Genomic DNA, 16123 nt, shown 5'->3' with positions numbered 1-16123 from the left:
TATTATATTCAATTTCGAAAGGAAAAGAAGGCTGAACAAGGCTTCTTTTATTCGATCATCCATTTTCATTCTTCTGTTGTAAAGCTTTATACACTTGACCAAAAAAAAATTGGATTTGGAGATTACACACCTAATAATGAGTTTGATCTGGTAAACACACACACACACATATAGCACCAAGCTTAAGACTGGGTGCACATGCCAATGTGACCTCCAGATCACGAGTTCTTCTTCTGCTTCTACAGCACTGAACACTGCAAAAGGTGCAACGCAAGTAAACCACATCTTCTTTTCATTCGTTTAAACCTGATTTATTCTTATCAAAGATGCTGTTATTGTCAAGCACCATTTGCATTTGGTCATTACACTTGCTTCGAGGTCTAAGAAATTGAATCTTTACGTCAGCTTAAGAGGAAAAAGTGGATGTTATTGTTGTTGCACTAATATCCAAATCCAAATATCTTTAAAGACACGTTTTAGATGACCTTGTTTGTTTCAAGAATCGAATGAATCTTAAAACTTCACAAGACAAAAACATTGTGTTGAAGTTGTTAAAAGCTTGGCAATCACTTCATTCATATGAAGTAGTATGACACTTGATTCCAGAAAAGTCTTGAAACAAATGAAAGGTGCTCTAAGCGATGTCCCACGTTTTTTTAGGCTACAACCCTTTTTGTCACATACAGCAAACATCTCCTCACTATCCGCGAGCTGCCTGTCCCCTGAACACACTGTAGAAAGCCGCGGTCTCTGTAGACAGCCCAGGCTCCACAAACGGCAACAAAAACAAACTGCGCCAACCTGCACCACCAAACATAACAAACCGTCTTCCAGCCAATAACCGACAAGAAGGATTTGGGGGTGAGGGTTGGGGGGGGGGATTAGTGCGCGGAAGGGAGGGGGGGGGGACGGGGAGGGAGGGGCAAGCTAGCCTCCGTTTGACAATACTTCGAACGTCAACAAGAAGTGACGTCAGCCAACATCGCTTAGAGCACCTGTAAGTGAACGGTATTGTAAAAGGCCTAAGTGGCTTTGCTGTAGTCTCGGGCCTGTGCTGTTGAGCGGATGGGAGGTGATTAGAAGCTTCCATGAAGAGCTCCTTGCCACAAGTGTAAAGAAGCAAAAGATGTCCTTATGTCAAGGTTTTCAGATCCTGTATTGTCCTCAATTAAAAGACAAATTTTCAAGCTTTTAAAGAACCTTTTATGCTGCATTTCTTTTGTTCTAGCTTTGAGGTCAGATCATGTTTTGGAGTGTTTCAGAAATCTCTTTTTTTCCCTTATCCCATTGGCTTATATTTTTGTTTGATACTAGCAAAAATATATCTTGATGATAGAATATTTACCCATTACAGTGAAGTATCTTGACACTAGGGCTGCACCATATGAGGAAAATAACAAATTGCGATTATTTTGACTGATATTGCGATTGTGATATGATTCACGATATTGGAGGAGTGATCATTTTTATATCATTATTCTCATTTTCATTGAAAAATATTATAAATTATAAATACTATTTTTTTCTTTAGTCTGTAGGATACGATTTGTAGGCTGGGACGTCTCTGCAGCATCACAATACCTTTAACAGTTTATTAAGTTTATTTTGATAAAATTGCGATTAATTGTGCAGCCCTCCCTGGCCACTGACCAGCTTCTAGTGGAGGAGCACATCTTGTGCTTGGAGAGCAAACGATTTAAAGCCCTTAACCCCCGCACACCTTAGATTCATCCGTATGCTTGCCCCATCGAACCCCCACCGCCTCTGTCTGACCCTTAAAATTAGTCACGATGGCCAAATATTAGATATAATCAGTCTAAATGTCAGGTAATGTCTCCCCAGACTTAGAGAGGGTAATCAAAATCAAACATTCTGCCGCTGGGTTTCAGGTACCGAGGTATAGATGTTACCTACAATCAAAAAGCCGACTAAATCAGGAGCCTGCCACCATATGTAAGAACATTTATCTTCAGAAAAGAGGCATACCTTATGCTAAAAATATGACAATTTGGAGAAATTGCATCTTCATTCATTCTTAATTGTTCATGTTTTAAGGTTTTTCTGTTCATTCCCCATGATTTATTTGTAACTGTAATCTTTGACAAACTTGAAATGTCAAGCAAATTATGTATTTTGGCTGCCAATGTTATGCCAGTGCTATTTATTTATCTATTTTCTGGCCTGTCAGACGCATTGAGTTACTCGTTGCTTTTTCTAACCGTTTTCCACTAATCCCTTTTACCTCAGTCGAAATTCAATTCCTCAACAACTTTGTTTTGACCTCTGCATAGCTCTCTAAAATAATAGTCATCCTACAGACGCCTCTCTGTATTCAGTCAGATAAAAGAGCGCCGCTGTGTGAAATTGTGCTCAGTCTGCTTTGTGTCAGAGAGCTTTTAGATCAAGCTCCATGCAACCTTTCCGGGCACTTTATAACTGTTTCTGAGGTAAATTAATTGGACAACAAGTGGCATTTTCGCTGCCGAGGAGTGCATATTGGAATTGTAAATATGCATCTGCATTTGCAATCGATATGCTGTAAACATACACGGACCCAACAACAACAACCTTGTTGTTACTTGTGTTTGTTTAATGGGATCACAGGATCAAAGCTGCAGCAGCACTCTTAACTAGACAAGACCATACACTCTGTACATACAGAATCTCTGACTACGTTTACATGCACATAATATTCCAGTTTTTGCCCTTATTCCGAAAAAGACGATATTCTGAGAAAGTGAATAGTCCACTAATGTTCCCGTTTACATGTAGCCGTGCAAAATACGATTTTTTCAAGGTTTTCCGTCCGTGGCGGACTTGTTGGTCGGGGCGAAAAAAGCTTTCCTCCTTCATTCATTCAACCAGCTTCTTGACAAGGTCGGGGTAGCGATGTGTGCGCATATCCAAAAACCTGTTGATATCCAAGTCTTTGATAATGTTTAAAAGTAGCTGTGTTTCTCCTTCTTATCGGGTCTGCTGCCTTGCAAACTGTTGGCTGGTTAGTTTGTGTACAGCAACCACAGCAACGCACAGAGCTGACCATAAGCCTGCGGTAAAAAAAAAAAAAAATGTTAGCATGCATACATTAGGGGTGTGACGAGACACCCAGCCCACAAGACGATGCACAAGATTGGGTTCAAGAGATCGAGACGAGATTTTAACACTATTGTTAGAGAAATTTTGATTGACATACTTTCTCTCTTGTTATTATGTTTGCATAGAATAATATACTGAATACTCTAAACAAGATAACATGGAGCCGTTGCGTGTCCTTGTCTGAGCACGGTGTGTTCCTGGGGGCATACATGCCCTCCCAGACCAGATAGGGGAGACGTCATCGACTCTGACAAGATAACAATTGACGACATCTCCTCTGTATCGTGATTTATCGCATTTTCACTTGATATTATAAAAAGCAGCTGTGGAGAGCTTTTCGTTAGGTCATTGTCTGTACTATTCTGTAGTGCGGAATCTGCCTCCTTGTTATGTTCACAAGTAAAAATGAACTTTGATATAAGTGGTCAGTGGTCCTGTCTATTATTTGATAATGTGAATTATTCTAACAACTATTTTAAAGAAAACTTCAATGAAGAAATAAACATCACAAAATGAAAAACAAGCAGCGAAAGGTTTTGCCACAAACTCAAATGACTGGCTTCTCTCCCGTATAACGAACAGTTACACCGTTACGGTGGCGAGATAGTCTCTTCATTCAGAGAACCAAGGTTACAACGTATCCAAGCGTTATCTGGCAGTAGTTGAGACCAGTTTTTTTGCACTTGAATGTGTCGTTGTACAGTAGACGGAGAGAAATTAAGCTTATTTTACTTTTCTTTGACAGTGATTACGTTACTAAACCACAAATAAATTACACCAAACACTCAAAAGATGATGTTTGTGAAGACAGATGCTCTTTTCTCCTCCCCTCCATTTTATTCATTACAGCTGTAAACAAGGTAGTAGGCTACTCTAGTATCGATTTATGACCATTATAGGACGAACGGAGAACATTTCTCTTTGTTTAACATCATTTAAAGTAAAGTTAGCTTTTGCCGTCCACTTCCCGACTCATTTTAAAAAGGACAGAAAGAGAGTGGTCTGTGTGAGACACGCTGCAGACGCGTGTGTGTGTGTGTGTGTGTGAGAAAGAGGGAGGGAGAGAGGGAGAGAGAGAGAGAGAACTCTAACATTCTAATGCTCTGTTTTCCAGGCAGCTTTTATCTTCCACTATCGCTCTGCAAAAGTTAACTCTGAATCAACTTTGGAGAACAGGCGGGGGGGATTATTATGGAGATTTACTGACCTCGCCACAGATACTCCGATATCTTAATTTCTTTAGCAGGATCTTCTAAGCTAATTTCGAGGTCAAAGTCAGACCCATCCGTCATGCTGGCTGCCGCTCTGCACTTGTGTACTGATATCGCGAGACACTTTTTACCTCGACCAGAAATCTCGTCACGTGTTAATCTCGTCACACCTCTGATATACATACACTGAAGAGGAATTTAGGCCATTGCCATAGTGACGTAGACTGCTGACTGACTGAACATGGTCTGTGAGGATGACTCCTCCGAGCAGGTTTCACACATGACAGTGTGGGCAGGCAGGTGGGGAGCAGATTGGGGGGCAGACGATGCATACATTGTGTATATTTGCTGTGTGTGTGTGTGTGTGTGTGTGTGTGTGTGTGTGTGTGTGTGTGTGTGTGTGTGTGTGTGTGTGTGTGTGTGTGTGTGTGTGTGTGTGTGTGTGTGTGTGTGTGTGTGTGTGGGGAGCAGATTGGGGGGCAGACGATGCATACATTGTGTATATTTGCTGTGTGTGTGTGTGGGGGGGCAGATGGGGGGCAGACGATGCATACATTGTGTATATTTGCTGTGTGTGTGTGTGGGGGGAGCAGATGGGGGGGGCAGACGTTGCATACATTGTGTATATTTGCTGTGTGTGTGTGTGTGTGTGTGTGTGTGTGTGTGTGTGTGTGTGTGCGCGAGCTGAGAAGCTAATGATGAATATATGCTTCTCTTTATGGCTCCCTTGAGTTGATTCAACCCGCTGCTGTTCTTTGATGAGCCCACACACACTTTCATTGTGTGTGTGTGTGTGTGTGTGTGTGTGTGTGTGTGTGTGTGTGTGTGTGTGTGTGTGTGTGTGTGTGTGTGTGTGTGTGTGTGTGTGTGTGTGTGTGTGTGTGTGTGTGTGTGTGCGTGTGTGATGGAGACACACACACACACACACACACACACTTACTTATTGTTTTAGACACTTGAAGGGCTTGCAGCACACTCAGACATGGCACACACATTGGCACATGTTCAAACGCAAAGTAAAGATGAATGCAGACGGGCGGATATGGCAGGTTTAGAAACCCTTACAGGCAATACAATAGGTCAGATACTCCAGTATCTTTATGTGACTGAACGTTAAAGGAATAGTTTGACATTTTATGTATATATGCTTCTTCCTGAAAATTAGATAAGAACATCGTTTCCACTTTACGGTAAATTTGCGGAGCTAGGAGATGGTTAGCTTAGCTTAGCACAAAGGCTGGAAGCAAGTAGAACTGCTAGCCTACCAGCCCCTCTGAAGCAAGATATATACTGTAACATTTTAGTTGGCGAGCTTTAAAACAGAGCCAGGCTTAGGCTTTTTTTTTCTTTCAGTCTTACTATTAATTGAGGCAAAATGGCAGCTGGCTCCATATTGAACGGACAATTGTGAGAGTGGCATCGATCTTCTTATCTAACTCTGAGAAAGAAAGAGAACAAGTGCATCCCAAAATGTTGAATTTTTTTATTCAATAGGACAAGCATTTAAGAAGTTCATGTGAAGGGCAATACGTGCCTTGATGTAAAAAGAAAAAAAAATGGAGTTAAAGCTGATGCTTTATCTTGATTTTTTTTTATTAACATGACATCTATCTATAAAGTGCAGGAACGTCTTTCTGTCTCTGTGAGTGTGTGTGTGTGTGTGTGGGTGTGTGTGGGGGGGGTGTTATGCGCATATCTCTCGAACCGTTAGTAGGATGGATTTCAAACTTGACAGGTGTCTTGCTACGGGCATGAGTAAGTGCAGTGCCAAGTTTGACGTTGTTTGGCTCAGAAATGCAAAATATTTCGTTAAATGTATAGGTAAAAGAAGCACACATTGGCTTTTGCTACTATAGCCGCTGGCCACTCCCCCTCTCACACTGAGGACCAGAGCAACATGGCATCGTGACTTTGCGTAAACATACACGCCACTTTCCTAAAGCCAAATGGCGTGTTAGCTGTACGCATTTTGAGCTGTCCGCGTGTATGTCTACGCTGTATACAGTGGATGTAAACATACACACCACGTGGCATCGCCACGTTGCTCGTTATCGCGAAAACGTGCCGTGCTATCGCGAGAACAACGTCACACGCGTGTTAAAAAACGTGGGTTTAGGAAAAGAACATTGGGAAAGGCTTTAGTAACACAAAAACACGATGGTGACCAACGTCACACGCTTAGGAAAACAAACGGTTGAGTTTAGGAAAAGAACATTGGGGAAGGCTTAATTAAAAAACAAACAAAACAAAAAAAACAGTTGATAAACGCCACACACAGGACGCGATCCTGGCTCTCCTGGGTGAAAGTCCTGCGCTTTACCCATGCGCCACCCCAACCAACCTCCCTCCGCGGACTTCCGTCCTTTCATACTACTCGCTACGGCGATAATTCACACGTAATGTTGGTCAATGGAGGCCACACGGCGTTGATAAACACGCTAAAAAGCGATTATGCGTTTTGATAACACGCCAAAATGGCATACGAATTGGCGTGTCGTGCATACGCCACTTAATGAGTCTGACCAGAGACAGAGAGCAACTCAGCTTTGGCAGCTAAAATGTAACATACATCTCAGAAAATGTGCAAAGTTGCACTACTTTGGACTGTCTTTGACTGAGGATCCCACACATGCAAAGCACAACCAGACAACAAGTGCAGACAGAGCGTGATGCCACTTATAGACAGGCTATCTATCTTATAAAGCGAGACGTATCTGTATATCTGTGTGTCCGTGTTTGGGGGGAAGGTAACCTGCACATCAGCAGGTGCCACATGCAGAACGTTTTAGAATTGGGGGGGGAGGGGAGGAGGGGGGAACTCTTTTCCTGCTATTATATTAAATTGCTGTGAACTAGCAGAACATAACGTAATCTCTGAGATGATTCCTTCAGAGCACTGTGCAATGCGAGAAAATCTCAGAGTTGAAACGGGCAGACACATCAGTTTTCATCAGACTCACCCTGGGTCGGGTTAATTAAGTCGCCAAAATGCCCCCCCACGAATAAAATCCCCTACTTCACCGTTAACCGTCAAGCCACTAAACCTGTATGGAAATGAACACGTCTGCTGAACTCAGTCAAAGACAGTCCAAATTAGTTAACGATCCGACACAAGACAACTCTCTCTCTCCCTCCCTCCCTCCCTCCCCCCTCCCTCCCTCCCTCCCTCCGCACACACGGTCCGGTTCTGGTGGTTGATGAACGGCAGATATGTGCTGATGAGCTCTCATAACGGACCAGTTGGGTAGCACACTGCATGAGTCCATGACGCTAATGTCTGATTACTCCACATTTTCACCGTGATATTTTGTGATTATGTAATGGCAAAATTACATTTAAGCATGATTCTTTATATTTTTGTCTTATTTCTGTTTTAGTTTCTCTCCCAATGCTGAAAGTGACTTTATCTCATTCTCACATGTTGATTCTGATTCTCACTAAACTAAGTGGGAGCCACAAAGTCTGGAACATAATGTGAGCACTGTTTGTCTGAACAGATAGGGGCTACAAGACCACCCTAAAACGGTACATTCATTTGTCCCCTTACAATTGAGATAAACAGCTCCAGGATGTCTCCTGTGTTTCAGATTGTCTTCTATGTCTAAAGTTGCCTGTAAGAAACGCAGAGTCATGTTTAGACTAGAACATGTGTGGTTATCACTCCCATTTCTTTTTCTGTATATAAGCTCAGTGTTCCTGTTCATTCGTTGAAGAGACATTTTCCACACTGAGCTGTCGTGCCCTTTGTGAAACCTGTGTTGCTCCTATATTTGCAAATATATAATAAAATACAAAAAACCAAACTTGGTTTAGTCTTCAACTGTCTTTATTTGTTTCACTGTTTAACTTTCTAAAACCACTCCTGCTGCAAAAAGAAACTTCCACAACAATTACATTCTGAATCTGCAGCGTTCTCTGTCAGGTAAATACAGTAGCATAATGTCCTCCTCTGATGTAGAAGTAGCCTACACTGTAAGTTAGTTGTAGGCTATACAGTGGAGTCACATATTAAGTGGTTTGGGGTCCTTCTGTAAGTCATTTTGGGTTACAATTTGGTTTTGATGAATTCTACAAGCAGCAATACCACAGGCCATCACCCATTCCAAACAGGCACATTTTCAATGGGCACTGCACTAGTATAGAAGAACAAATGGTAGTAACAGGGCACCACCCAAAAAAGAACTAATAAAATATTAGAAACAGCATTAAAACAGGGATTTGCGTACAAACTTGTACATCCTGAACAGTGATAGATGTGTTCCTTGTTTATCATGTCAATAATATTTTCAACGTTTGCATCGCATCCTCTCTCTCCATCAGAAATCAGGAATTCTCTGTTTTCTTGTTGTGGAGAATATTTCGGATAAAACAAACATGACCTTGGTGTCCAGAGCCTTTTGCCTCATAACATCAAATTAGTAGGAACACATCTACTCGGAGATAACAAGCTTTTCTGCCACGTCTCGTCCAAATCAACTTATTGTGTGCACACACACCGGAGGAGAGGATAGACGTTTTGAGGGGCTGACTGATAACTGTAAGTTCAGTTCTAAGAATTAAACAGTTTTTTGTTTGTTGTCATATTCAGGACCTGTCCCTGATATCTCAGCAGATATGTGCTGATGAGCTCTCATAACGGACCAGTTGGGTAGCACACTGCATGAGTCTATGACGCTAATGTCTGATTACTCCACATTGTCACCGTGATATTTTCACCCCCCCCCACACACACACACACACAGACAACATATTACATACTCCCCATAATTCAGGCAGTAAAATTTCCCTCCATTCGATTAAAAATTATTCAATCTCTCTCTACTGTCCTTTGCAGATTCAAGCCTAATTACGGTCGGGATGTTTTTTAATTCAGCCTCCAATTAAAAACCAGGCTGGCCCCACAGTAACAGAGATTGCATAACGGCCCCAGCTCTGTCATTATGTAATACAATGCAGATGAAACGGAGAGCTTCACTGTTTGACATGATTACTGGCACTGATGTCTCGCTGTGTCATGCGTGGTCATAAATCCAAGCCTGCGCCAGGGTCTCCTCATTCTTTGTCAATGATTGTAATACACAATGCACTTTGTAGAGTTTATTTTCTGACATATCAGGATATTAGAACGTACAAAGTTTCAGGCTCCATCATACAATCAACAACTCAATTATCTCAAAACCCGTATATTTTTCCTTGGGTGCTTTTACATTTTTCTTTTTGTATCTATAGCCCCTTATTTGGAATTGTTGGATTTGTTTGCCAAAATCAATATTGTATAATGGCTTTAACCTGGATCCTCATCTACGTAGTTCTTGAAAAGAGTACACATCCCTAATATTTTGACATTTACATTCAGTGGATATCATTCTGGACAGGAATTTTTTTTTGCGTTTAAGAAAACTTAAAGGAAATCCTGGTCTGGAGGGCAATAGAGGCTCAGCTCACGTTTTCTGTCCTTGTTGCTCTATCGGAGAGAGCTCCACTTCCAGAGAGTGGCCCTGTCCTCACATCTTCTCTCTTCTATCCTCTCCCTGGGGTCTGCTTAAGAGAAATGAGCGCTCGACAGTGCAACGCCGCGCTCATGCAGAGAGACCTCTAGCGGTGTCTTATTTGTCTGTGCGAGTTTATGTGGGTTGTTGTGCAGACATGTTGCGGTCGAGCCTGTGCTTCATTTCTAATGCACGTTCGTGCCAGTGAGAGCATCGTACCCTGATACAGACCCGTGATATGCGGACTGTTCTCCTGCCAAGCCACAGAAGCTCTGCCAACAGCCATGTGTCTGTCAACCAACATCCAAAGCTGCTTGCAAATATTTGATCCAATATCCAATATTTTTAAGGAGAGGAAACCATAAACTGTATAAACTGTGTGTATTGGCCATGGCGTATGTGTGCTACAAACAAAACACTAGATTGAAACAATCTAAACATGCAGCCATTAACAGAAGTAGTGCTTGTTGGCCCTCCTGGAGCCAATTTCATCAGCTCTTTGTAAATTCATACTAGGCCTAGTTAATGTTTAAACACACAGTTCACACCGTTTCTTATAGAGCTTAGTAAATATTACACACCGTAGCTCATATTTTGGGCAGTTTTTATGCGTGTATGCATTCCAGCTAAAAAGTGTTTCAGAGGTGAGTCTTTGTAACAGTTTATTATATTATATTTCTTTATTTGATCAGGGACAATGCACAAAAAACATTAGTCTATAAAAGAAGAGCTGTCATGTGCCAGGTTATAGCAGAAAATGCTAATTATGTCTGTCTTGTGGCTCTCGAGGACCGAGGAAAGCCGCGGAGGGTGGCTGCTGGAGCAGGTGATAACGGTGATGGAAGATCAAGCTTCGTCGTCGTTTTGCTTACTCTAATCAGAATCGGAAAAGTTCGTTTTTTTTTTACTTAGGTGGAATTTGACTTGGTGACAAACAAACATATTAAACGTTAATATAAAATAAACAATAAATACAGAAAAAAAACCCAAATATATACATACAAAGTAACTGTTGCATAAGAAAAAAAGGCTGAATGGGTTGTAGAGGATGGATACGGACAGATATTTAGAAATGATGTTCGGGGTCGGGCTCGGTCACATCAGCGCGATATGGCATTGAACATTTTAAATTTAAAACAGCTTATTATATAGGTAGCCAATGGACCTGTTTCACTTGTTTTTGTGATATACACACACACACACACACACACACACACACACACAAATGTGCCTGTGATAACGTGCGCTTGTTGCCCCGTGTGTGCTGATGCACTCATCTGTTGACATTCCGACAGCTGTCTTCCTACAGCTGTTTAATAAAAGCGGGCTTTCCACTCTAACAAACATACATGTGTCATTTCAATCAGGAGAGACTTGGTTGCAGATATGCAAAGATTTATTGTACATGTGCATAATAAGACATACAGGGCTAGATTTATCAAGCCGTTTGCGCCTGTTTCCAGGCGCTAATTGGTCGCAAAGACGGACGTAACCGATGCTGGCTATTTACAAACAGGGCGCACTTGGGTAAAATCGCAGATTGTCTGCCACATGAGCGAGAAGAGACAAGTTGCGCTTTCAATATGCGTTCGTGGGAGGGTCGTGGGGAAAGTGGGAGTTGCACCCAAAAAGGTGGGAGGATAAGCGCAAAGTGCACCTAATTATATATTCCGTGGTATTTACAAAGACTGTCAGTAGAAGTGCCTCTATTCTGCGGGGGAAATTCTCCCCGCTTTTTAAAAGCAGGTCTAAACCAGCCGCAATCGAGTTTCCTCGTAGACCTTTATGCCGCTGGTGAAATGGCAACAGCAATTTGAGCAAGACGAAGACATAGGCGAGGCTGAAAATATTTTTAACACAAGAATCACACTTTGTCAGTGAACACAACATCATTTAGCGTTACAGATCAAGCAGCCATGCAATATTAGAGTTACTGGAAGAAATCAAAGATGACATTAAATCTCCCACTCAGCGTTCACATCCCACTCCAGCAGTTGTTAAACTCCTCGCTACATTACAAATATTGGCATCAGGATCATTTCAAACAGTCATAGCATCAGCAGTGGGAATATCGCAGTCTGCACAGCCGTATCATAGCACAAGTCCCGCTTTGCTACAGCGCAATTTACGGTCTAGTGGGCGGAGAAAGACGCTGATTGCCTGATGGGTGTCAGGGTTGATAAATACTACGCAAAATGTGGAAGCATAGCGTGCGCTATTACCGAACTCGCATAAACAGACGCAGCGCAAACTGCGCTAGTGTTAGTAAATTAGGCCCACAGAGTCTTTGGGGATTAGACTCCATCGTTAAAAATATTTTAAAGGGGTAGAGAAGGCAGACATATTCCCCCCCCCGATGGAGCCTAGACCCTGGTGATGGTGGAGAGGGAACCCAGAGACCGAACGAAGGACCTGTCTACCGGAAAGGGACTCGGGTTGCAGTGGTTGACAACGCCCGGAGGAGGAGGGTTGCACGTTTGCCTGAAAAGACAGCTGATAGCAAGAAGAGAAGACATTTAAAGCAGGAAGTCATGCTGTGATTGGATCATGAATTTCGTGGCCAATTCTGGTTGGTTACTGAAAAGTGAACGCCTCTTAACAGCTGAATAGTTTAAGGGAGAGATCGTGGTGATTGAAGTTATTTAGAAGTCTTCCTGAAAGCCTAGCTTCATTAGTATGAGAAAATAATGAGATTTTAACTGTGTCGGGCTCGGGTCGGGCTCGGACATAAATATCTTAATGCCTGTCGGGCTCGGGTCGGGTTCGGGGGGGGAGGGAGCCTTGTTGAATCATTAGATATTCTGCTCAGAAGCATTCAGACTTTGCTCAGTGAAACTCAAAGGTTGGAGCGGTGACAGAAAGGGACACCACTGTGACGACTATAAATACCTCCAGACCGATAATTGTTGTAGGGGTTCTTTAAAGTGCCCATATTATGAAAAAATCACTTTTTCTGGGATTTGAGGTGTTCTTTTGTGTCTCTGGTGCTACCACACGCATACAAACTTTGAAAAAACCCCATTCATGCTGTTTTGAGTGAGATACGGTTTCTGAATGTGTCCTGCCTTCAGTCTCCGGGTGAGCTGTTCAAAATCTGCACGGCTTTCTACGTCACAAGCCGAAAGTTCACCATAATCTACAAAAGAACTACTTAGATGCGTGTCCTCGTTTAGAAGTCTCCCAGCTAATCCTGCCTTGTAACTGACTGAAGTTGGAGAAACAGCCTTTCTTTTACTGTCTCTAGAGTTAGCTAGCTGACATGATCTACGATCTTAGCTACTGCGCATGTGCGAGTGCAATCAAAGATAGTACAGAAGAAGAAGATGAAAAGAGGTCTCACTCTGTAGCTAAAACAGAGACCAGGTGAAAAGAGGATCTGCAGCAGTGAGAGAGAGCTGTGCAGTACAACAAAAATATGGTGTTTTTTGAAAATTAAACCATGTAAACCTATTCTGGTACAACCTTAAAATACAATTATGAACCTGAAAATGAGCATAATATGGGTGCTTTAAAATCTTTCTTTTTTTTCCCCCCCTCCATCCATCCTCCTCATCTGCTTTCGGTCTGTTTTCTGCAACTTTCACCTCCTCATCTCTCACTGTCAGACTCAAATGAAAAGAGCTTGTTAGCCATCAGGGACTTTTCTGAGCAAAGTGCAACGTGAACATGTGTTCCTGTCCTGCAAAGACAGAATCACACATATGCAGTCTCTACCCCTCTGCACCTGGGAAACAAATCTATTTAATAGCAGCTCCCAGTAGAAACACAGTGCAGTGACTCATTTGTCTGAGGCCCAGGTCTGTTCCCTCAAGGTCAGCTGTTGAGGGTAAACCAATACCGTCTGTGTTAAGGGACGCGGACGCCGTCTCGATTCCCTGCCGAGGCTCAGAGCCAATAAGCTGCTCCTCAAGATGTATGGGAGCATTACGGCTGCACTCAGACAAAGCAAAGGAGTTCAGTTTGTTTTATGTGTGTGTGTGTGTGTGTGTGTGTGTGTGTGTGTGTGTGTGTGTGTGTGTGTGTGTGTGTGTGTGTGTGTGTGTGTGTGTGTGTGTGTGTGTGTGTGTGTGTGTGCGTGCATCTATTAATGTACATTGGTGCCTCTTTCTGTTCTTGTGCGTATTTCTGCGTGTGATTCTTTGATTAACCCCTTTATTTTGCCATGGGAATTTCCTCAGCGAACAATACTTGCTCGTATTCATGAGAAGTAGATAATGCTTCATAATGCAAAGTAGCTGTCAGTGAGGAGGAGAAAGAAAACGAAAACAAGCTAAAAAGATTGAGCAGTCATATCACTCTAAAGGAATCAAGAAAGGAGATGACACATTTGCCACAAACAGTTGGCATTTAGGTGGCACTCCTTCAGCTGCAGCTTCTGCCGCTGTGAACTGTGAAAATGAAATGAGCACATTTGATTTGATAGTTTACTGAATCTCATTCAGCTTTGGTGCATAAATATAAAATTGCATTTTATCTTTTGTTCTACTGCTGACAGATTCACAGATGGCAAATACCATATTTCAGTATGTGACTGAAAATGAAGAAAGGAGATGTATCGTAGTATGGTCATAGATGCTTTTGAACTTATATTAGGTATGTTTCAGAGGAAGTGGGACTTGCTCCCAATGCAGGAAGTGTCATGTTTTATATCCACCCAAGTCATAGGGAGGAGGTTGGTGTGGGTTGGAATGGACATCTGACTTTGTGTCCTGCTTCCATCATGTTATTAGCTTCTAAAACATTTAGTTAAAGCTGCGCTAGTTACGTTTTTGATATGAACAATGGGTATATATGAAATAACTATCTGTAATGTGTAGAGGTGTGAATCTTCACTGATCTCCTGATTCGATTACGATTATCATGTCTTCGATTCGATATCTCGATGCATCACGATGCGTCAAATACATTTTTCTATTAAAGCCATGTAGGATATTTAATTCATAGCTTTTCATAGCTTCAAAAACAAAACATTCTAGAGTGCTCTAATACTAAATAAATTGGAAACATAAAACTACAGCACTGAGCACATGGCACTTGCTGAATGTGCAAAACATACCAGAATATGTAAACAGAAATGTTGTTAGGCATACATTAAATTGTAAACAGAAATAATCGATTATGGCCCGGCCGATTTGATGCATCGATTAATTGACTAATTTCAACACCTCTAGTAATGTGAAAGGAGTTCAATCAGGATAAACCTCATTTGAGTGAACGGTTATTTATTGGCGTGTGCACAATAATGATAAATGATAGTCTTAGGCGATTAGACCCCATCGTGACATCATTGAATTCCCATCGTGACGTCACCATGTTTAAAGGGGGTCGAGAAGCTGCGAGTGTGTAGGATACCCCCTCTGATGGAGTCTAGACGCTGGTGGTGGTGGTGATTGAAGAGGATGCTGCGTTCTGGATGAACGAGAAGAGGAGCGAGCTCCAGAGAGCTCCGACCTGGGAGCTGACCTGAACTGGAGGTGAGCGGGGTGGAGGAGGGTTGCGACGATTCACGCTGAAATGAGAGCTGATAGCAACAGAGAGGAACACATATATTGACGGCAAGAATGTGATTGGCTGACAGAGATTGTGGCTAAACTTGGGCTGAATCTCATCACCCTTATTTGATAACTCCTCGGTCCTCTGCTGAACCGGACGTTGTTCTGCCCCTCCTCGCTGAAGGCCGACTCAAAGCTCTTATTTCTGCCCCGAGGAGGGATCATCGAGGAGCTGTAGCCGAGGACACACGAGAGCAACCTTCCCGGAAGCCGTGCAGCTGAAGGAGTCGCTAACTCCGCCCCAAACAGCTGATGAATTCATGTGACGCTTCAGAGGAAAAGACGTCTCATCCCTCTAAAACACATTTGCTCGTTGCCTCTCTCCTCCGATGATTCCGTCCCACCGAGGAGGCCCGGGACAGATGCGAGGAAGGGAGGCAAGTGGAGGAGTCAGGGATGCAATTCACATGCTATGGGATGTACCCCCGGTTGGTTTACCTGAAGAGTAAACGCCCCCTAATCGGCTTGTAATGTGAAGCAGGAGGAGAGGGAGAGTGAGGTGAATGAGTGTGTAACATAAGATAGTCTTCCTGGCTGAACTTACGCTGAGCTTCATTTGTTCACCAAGAGAAAATGATGTCTGAACTCTGCCGTTCCCCTCAGCTCTACGTAGCACTTCAGTGTCTTTCTGCTTATTGTTTTGGTTTTAAGGACCGCAATTTCAGTGTTTCACTGCTCTTACCGCAAGACCAGGAGGCTGTTTTCAGTGAAAAAGCTCCGATAAACCCACCGTACATTACCTGTCCAGCGCCAAATGAGAGACACACAAGCTGGT

The 16123-nt window shown here is 42.7% G+C and overlaps 1 protein-coding gene across 13 annotated transcripts in view; it reads left to right on the top strand.

The window, feature by feature from the left end:
- Positions 1-16123, top strand: part of magi2a (membrane associated guanylate kinase, WW and PDZ domain containing 2a) — a 260190-nt gene that overhangs the window by 109613 nt on the left and 134454 nt on the right. The gene's annotated exons all lie outside the window — the stretch shown is intronic.

The sequence above is a fragment of the Perca fluviatilis genome, chromosome 23, assembly GCF_010015445.1.
Source record: "Perca fluviatilis chromosome 23, GENO_Pfluv_1.0, whole genome shotgun sequence".
In the NCBI taxonomy this organism is placed as follows: domain Eukaryota; kingdom Metazoa; phylum Chordata; class Actinopteri; order Perciformes; family Percidae; genus Perca; species Perca fluviatilis.
This window is presented reverse-complemented; position numbering and strand designations above follow the sequence as displayed.